The following is an 8,006-nucleotide window of genomic DNA, read 5'->3' on the forward strand; positions in this document are numbered from 1 at the left end:
CGAAATCTGAAATGAGTTGACAAGGAGAGACAGTGTATTGCCAGAGAAATGTCAGGCAACCATCCAGGGGACATTCCACATATAAACTAGCAGTCTGGCCAGCAAATTTACATTTAAATGGCTGGTAATCTGTACTAAAACATTCCTTTAGGTTCTCTCAGTTGCCATATTCCTTTACCACTTACAAAAGGCCAGCAGCGTGTTGCCATTCCCAGCAAAGAAATGAGTTGTTATGGAAAAAAAATACGACCAGAAGAAAATTTGGCCAGTGCATACTGCATACTTCTTCTTCTTCTTCTTCTTCTTCTTCTTCTTCTTCTTCTTCTTCTTCTTCTTCTTCTTCTTCTTCTTCTTCTTCTTCTCCTCCTCCTCCTCCTCCTCCTCCTCCTCCTCCTCCTCCTCCTCCTCCTCCTCCTCCTCTTCCTCCTCCTCCTCCTCTTCCTCCTCCTCCTCCTCCTACTTGTTATTCTTTTTTTTTGAGACAGGGTTTCTCTGTGTAGCTTTGTGCCTATCCTGGATCTCATTCTGTAGACCAAGCTGGCCTTGAACTCATAGAGATCCACTTGTCTCTGCCTCTCGAGTGCTGGTATTAAAGGCATGTGCCACCAACTTCCGGCTGCGTATCTTCTTAAAGTGTGGTCCAAAATAAATTATAAATGATTTTTATGCTTTAGATTATCAAAACTCTGAATGATGGGCAAGGAAGATGCTGGACTTGAAGATGCGCCACAGCCTGACTAGCTTTTGAAGAGACAGGAGTCTGATGCCAGCCTGTGCTTTTCCTCTTGAGCCCAGGTGGACCTGGAAGCAAGACTGTAAGAGGAATTGTTTAGTGCAAGATCCACGTCTAGGTGTGAGGAGGAGAAGGGGCTCTAAGTGCCAGGGAAGGAGCTGGCTCATTTACTCAGTGTCCTGATGGTGCTAGGGGAGTATGAAAGGAGGTCCGACAGGACACCTGCAATGGAGGGTGCTCTAGTGAATGTCCTGCCTCTGGCTCTGCCTTGGGAAAGGGCAGCTGTGAGAGGAGCATTTGGTACTTTCAGTTTCCAAATTTAGCATTTTAAGTGTTGGTAACTTATTTTATGAGCTTGGAATGGACAAGGTGGAATGACATAGATCTAATCTGATAATTATAGGGTAGGAAGTATCTGATGTGAGTGTAATAGGGAGAAGTGAGAGGTTGTACATGGGTACAGTAAAGACTAACCCATTGCTGGGTGAAATATGACCAAAAAAAAAATTAAGAATATAAACAACCCACTTCTAAACTCACAAAAGTCCTATTTAACAAATGTCTCCAGATAGAAAGCTGTCTTAGTCTTTGAATTGCGGAGATAAAATCCCATGAGTAAAAGCAATGTGAAGAGGAAAGGATTTATTTCAGCTTATCATTCTGTATCAGTCTTTCACTGAGGGATGACAAGGCAGGAAGTCAAATCAGGAATCTGGAAGAAGGAATTGATGCAGAGGCCATGGAGGAAGGCTGCTTCATGCCTTGTGTCAAATGGCTTGCTCAGTTTGCTTTTTTTTTTTTTTTTTTTTTTTTTTTTTTTGGTTTTTGAGACAGGGTTTCTCTATGTAGCTTTGCACCTTTCCTGGAACTCGCTTTGGAGATCAGGCTGGCCTCAAACTCACAGAGATCTGCCAGGCTCTGCCTCCAAAGTGCTGAGATTAAAGGCTTGTGCCACCACCGCCCGGCCCAGTTTGCTTTTTGATAATACCCACACCAGAGATGATTATCTTCAATAGTAAGCATTCCCCAATATCAATCACTAATCTAGAAATTTCCTGAGGGTCATGCCTATAGGCCAATCTTCTTGGAGCATATTTCTCAATGGACAGTCCCTCTCCCCAGATGATGCTAGCTTGTGTCAAGTTGACATAAACCTGACCACAACAAAAGTGGTAAATAGAGAATAACCATATTCTTTAATGAATATACTTCTAGCAAGAGCTAGGTATGCTAAAGTTACCCTGACTTTTAGACAGCTACTACTCAGCATTGCCCTCGGGGTAGGTCTGGCATGGGTCAGGACTTCTGAGTCACAGACACTGCTTCAATATTTCCAAAGTACCATCAAAGAGTGATCATCAGGTCAGTCTCAGATTCTGGGTTTGAACATGATGTGTAGCATCCTGTTTGAGTCATTATTTTTCAATTTTCCATGATTTCATGAGTCATCTGTGATTTTTTCAAATGAACTTTTAAAAGACAATGTGTTGGCTAGTTTTAATTCAACTTAACACAAGCCAGAGACATCAGAGAGGGGGAAGCCCAACTGAGGAAATGACTCTATAAGATTGGGTTGTAGGATATTTCTTAGTTAGTGGTTGATGGGGAGGACACACCCCATTTTAAATGGGAACCCCCTTGGGCTAGTGGTCCTGGGTTCTCTAAGAAAACAAGCTGAGAAAATTATGAGGGCCTAACTAGGAAGCAGCATTTCTTCGTGGCCTCTATATCAGCACCTGCTTCCATGTTTCTGCCCTGCTCAAGTTCTTATCCTGAATTCCTTCAATAATGACAGTGATATGGAAGCATAATCTGATAAAACACTTTGCTCCGTGACTTGCTTTTGGTCATAGTCATAACCAACTCATAACAGCAATATTAAGACTAACTAGGACAGACAGGAATAAAGTAAGTGAAGAGGGTATGATGGGCATATATTCTTGGAAATATTTGACTGGAATTGATGGTGCATTTTCATTTGTAACTCAGCAAATCCATGCCAGATGCCTACCAGTGAGCTTCCTGCTACTCTTTGAGGCTTAGAGACTAAACTAGGGTACTTGAAGCTCATATCCAACCACCAGTCCATCCTGGATTCCAAAGATCCCTGTAGCCTGATTCCCAGAATCCTCCCTTGGGCCTAGACACCAAGGAAATAATGCACACCTTCTTCTCCTGAACTATTCCTCACTTTAGAGCTGCCCACAGAACCTATTCTTGCCAGAAACCCTTGATCCTCCCCAAGATGGCCAGAACACCCAAGTATGGAACTCAAACCTCCTTTCCCAACAACTCTCACTGCCCATCCTGGGTTCTGAACATATTCTCCCTGTTTCTTTCTAATGGAGACTCCCCATAGCCCCAATCACTTTGTATCTAGAATTCTGTGCCTCCTCCTCCCTGCACATCTATCCTAGGAATTTCCTCCAGATGCAATTCAGTATATGTACCTATTTTCCCATTCCTTTTCTACAAAGAACTCCTTTAAATGCTGCCTGTCTAATTCTTTGGCCCACCCATCTGTTCCCATGGCTGCAAACCCAACCCTATTAGGGATCTTTTTCCAACTCTCCCTGCTCCTCTATACTAAAACAAAGAGAATCACACCAACACACACACACACACACACACACACACACACACACACACACACACCACACACACACACACACACACACACACACAGCCCAATCCCTCTACACTGCCTTAGATCTTGAACCATTTTTCCTGATTCCTTTCCATTCACTCTGCTCCTTTTCCTCAACCTAGACCTCTCCTATCAGCTGCCAGCTAAAAAGGCTCTTTTTCAGGCTTCTTTTCTCTGGAATATCAGTAATCTTCTTAAGGTCTGTGATGTCTTAAATTGCTAGAGGGCCAAAGCTAGACAATGATTGATAGACCCAAAGAATCTGCTTCTACCAGATGGAAATGGAGGACAATTCAAAGTCTCTTGAGCATTACTCAGTTCCCCATGATATTTGACTTACACCATACACCCTCAGTGATTATGTTGTCTCCAAGGGTAAACCTGGGTGCCTCACCCCAGGACACTAGACCTATGGAACAACAAATGCTAAAGATGTCTTTATGCCATATATCAGCCTAATGTGCCTTCAGGTTTGATACAGAAAATCTGTAGACAATATGCCTATCAGGGCAAGAATATTTTCTGCATAAAGCACAAATTATTTTCCATGATTCTCAGGTATATGCTACTACTCAATTCATTTTGAGAACTATCCTTTTCCTATAATAATCAGAGCAGTTTTCTGTGTTCCTGACTTATTTCTATGACTTACTGAAGCACAGACAGGTCTGCAAACAAAAGGCTTTCAGGTGGTCTGGTGTGGATTTTATCTCTATCATTTCTTGGTTGGCCTAAAGTCCTCAAAGAGAATGGTTAGTGGACAGATGATAAATTTGCAACTTTTAATTTTTATGTTCCTTCATTAATTGAGGAAAAATGAATACTCCATTTTTTAGTAAAAAAAAATTAACTGTACCTTTCTCTGATTTCTATTCAGTGCTTTTAGGAGAAGGTATCATTGGGTCATATGACATTTAATGGATATTAAAGGTTATATCATTTTTGAGGAATGATTACATACATAGATTTCAGTAGTATACATATCTGTTTAGACTTCTAGTCACTGCTGGGGTTATAACTGTAACACTTCCCAGCATATTTACATATCAATATTTATAATTTATTTGCACCTCAGTTTGTAAAAAAAAAAAAAAAGTAGACAAGTGCAAAGTGTCCCTGTGTAAGCCCAAGGTTTCAAACAGCCAGCTCATGCACTAAGGACAAGTCCTGGTCCCACAGCCTGGATGCCTCCCAAACAGAGCAAGCTATCCAATTGTCTCACTTATCCAGAGGGCCTGATCCAGCTGGGGGCTCCACAGCCTTTGGTTCATAATTCATGTGCTTCCATTCATTTGGCTATTTGTCCCTGTGCTTTTTCCAATCTCAGTCGGTAGAGCATGAGACTCTTAATCTCAGGGTCGTGGGTTTGTGCCCCACGTTGGGCGCCATTTGTAGTTAGAATTTTCCTGCCTGGCCCACAGTCAGGACAAATCTCTCTTACCCGCCAGTCCCACAGTTGCTCAGACCCAACCAAGAAAGCACGTGGAGACTTATATTGTTTAGAAACTGTATGGCTATAGCAGGCTTCTTGTTATCTACTTTTTTATCTTAAATTAACCCATTTCTATAAATCTATACTTTGCCACATGACTCGTGGCTTACCATTTTATCTTAAATCCTTCTTGCCATGGCGGCGGCTGGTGGTGTCTCCTCCCAGCCTTCCTCTCTTCCTTGTCCTGCCTACCCTATCCTTCCTGCCTGGCTACTGGCCAATCAGCACTTTATTTATTTTAACCAATCAGAGCAACACATTTGACATATAGAACATCCCATAGCTTTGCTCAGCCTGGAAGGAGGGGAAAGGACCTGCTTGTACTGAATCCACCAGGTTTAAATGAATCCCCAGGGGAGTCTTGGCCCTGGAGGAGATGGGAATGGAGGGGAGGGGATGGGGGGAAGGTGGGGGTGGGGAGGAGGGAGGACAGGGGAACCCATGGCTGATATGTAAAATTAAAACATAAATATAATAATAATCAATAAAAATAAAATATTAATCAATTTTGAAAGCATAATTTCTAGTGTGGATTACAATGTCATATTTTTAAATTTAATAGTGCTTTAGTAGAAATCCAAGAACACATGACTGACTGCATTCCAAGGGATCCCCTAAAAGGGAGCAGTGCTGGGATCCAAGTTAACTGTTTATATTTAGAAGCTAGAATGGATCAGCCCATTCAAAGAGACACACAATCCTCCTTGCTATACTCTCACACAAGAAACTTTGTTATTGCCTACACCTCCCTCCTAGTCTGCCATCAGGGACCATGAAAATATAAGAGCCTCTCCAAACATGTTGTCCCATTGGAGACACTCACAAGAAACTCATCAGTGTCTTTAGTAAGCAGAAGTGGTAAAGGTTTCAGAAAAGTTATTTGCTCTCAAAGCAAGTGTTATCATTGCCTCTGTAAGATGAAGATTGCAGTTCTGAAGGGAGTTGGGGTCACAGATCTATGAACATTTACCTCAGGGTTGGGCAGCATCCCTTTCCCATAGTGCTGGCTGTCATGTCAGGTGCTGCACACTGAGCTAAAGGTTCTGCAAAGAGAAGGACTCGTGTAAGTATTTCTTTTTCACTCTTAAAGGCAGAGAAAGCAAAACAGAGAGTTCTGGTAAGTGCCCCACATCTGGAAAGGTGATTCTGGGTAGAAACGGTACAGTGGGGATTCATTCAGTCAAGGGCTAGGCAGACTTTCTGAGCTGTAAGGAGAATTGCTAAGAAGAATAGTGCCCCCAGCCTTGTACTAATTCTTGATACAGCAAAACATATCAAAATCTTCTCTGAGTCTGCCTATCAAACGCTGTGACTCTTAATAAAAACTGATGTTGACATTTCATCAGGAATGTAGTATTTATGCCATTTAGATTTCTATTCCCTCATCATTTACATGAAACATCAACTAATTTTATAGTTCAACAACCATAGAATCTGCTCAATGTTTATGACAAATATTATAACATAACTGTGGAAATAATTTAATCATGGGAGAGGAAAATAGTAGGTTATGAACCTGCTTCTGAAGTAGAACACTTTTTTAGGTAGCGTTACATCTATGACTGGAGTCCTACAAGTCAACACTGACCTCTGCTGACACTGTTTTTCCTGTTTAACATGGGTACATAATGTTCAAGTGGAATAAACATTGTCATTGTTAGTTTTAAATAATCTTTGTCTAGGACAAATCTATCTTCTGTCATTTCTCTTTGCTTAGTAATATTCTGATCTCACTAAAATCTCAAGATGGGTTTTCCAATTTCCATTGCTGATGTTGTTGGAACTTACAGCCTTATGCATGGCAGGTAGGTGCATAACATTTAGGGTGCATTTACAGCCCATATTTACCTTTTTACTTTCAATATACACAATTTGTTGAATTCCATTTTCTTCAGATTCAAAGTATATGTTTTATTTAAGTGTCATTCCTAAGTCTTGATTTATTACTAATAGTTTTTCTTGACCTAAGGAATAGTACATAAAACTTTTAAGCTGAAATTAGTTATAGTTTAGCATCTTTTCTATTTACCTGTGCTCCTGTGTTTGCATGCAGGCTTTCCCTCCTGTTTGGGTAGATATGTACTTGCATGAGAAATCTTCATTTGTAGTTCCTCAGACACATTTTATCTTCTTTTTAGAGACAGGGCCTTTTACTTATCTGGGATTCTAAGGGTATGATAAGCTTTAGAGCCAACCTGCCACTGGTGTCTTACACTGCCTTCCACCATTCCCTAATGTTTGTATTATAATCATGTATAACTTTAGCCAAGGTTTTTATGTGAATTCTGGAGACTGAACTTAGTTCCTCCTGTTGATAAGGAATGAACAGTAAGAGCTTAACCATCTCTTTGATTTTTAATACTGTAATTTCTAGGCCAAGAAATGTTTATATGTTAATTTTCACTTTTATATCAGAGAGTGAAAGTATCATTGATCAATAACTCATTTGATAGCTAGCACCATATTTTATCTCCTGGAATAATAAAAATATGTCTGATGAAAATACATATTGTGTCTCTAATATACTCACCAAATACAAGTGGGACATAGGAAGTGGGACATAGGAAGTTTTTGTAAGATTATATCACAATTTGGGGACAGACCTTTATATATCACCAGCAGTTGAGAATACATGTGTAAGTTACAAAAAGTAACAGATTATAGGTTGTGCATTGAAGAATATGACTGACATAGCATGGCTTAGCACAAAGTTTCTTTTCAGGCTTCCCATGCTCTATTTCTCAAGTTTCCACATTGCCCATAATGGCCTTATAAATTCTGAATATGATTTTTTTGCATGTGCTCTGAAACCTTGTGATTGAAATTAAGAGAATTTCACTGTCTACATCAAACGGTGATTCAACCCATGGGAAGCACAAAATGAACAGCACTATAACAGTGATTCATAGAATGTCATCTCTATGCAGTTTTCAATTTAACTGTGGAAAGCTTCTTAACACAATTAAAACGTAAGAACTTATCTCTTACAACTTGATATGGTACAACTAGCCCCACTGTGTGTTCTTGCAAATAGTCCCTTGGCTCTGAGGACGAATATCAGTCACTGGAAAGCAGAGCAATGCCCCGAGGGATGACAGAACCAGAAGAGGTTGACAGGTCTCACAGTAAAGGTG

The sequence above is a fragment of the Onychomys torridus genome, chromosome 19 (genome assembly GCF_903995425.1).
Source record: "Onychomys torridus chromosome 19, mOncTor1.1, whole genome shotgun sequence".
NCBI classification, from domain to species: Eukaryota; Metazoa; Chordata; class Mammalia; order Rodentia; family Cricetidae; genus Onychomys; species Onychomys torridus.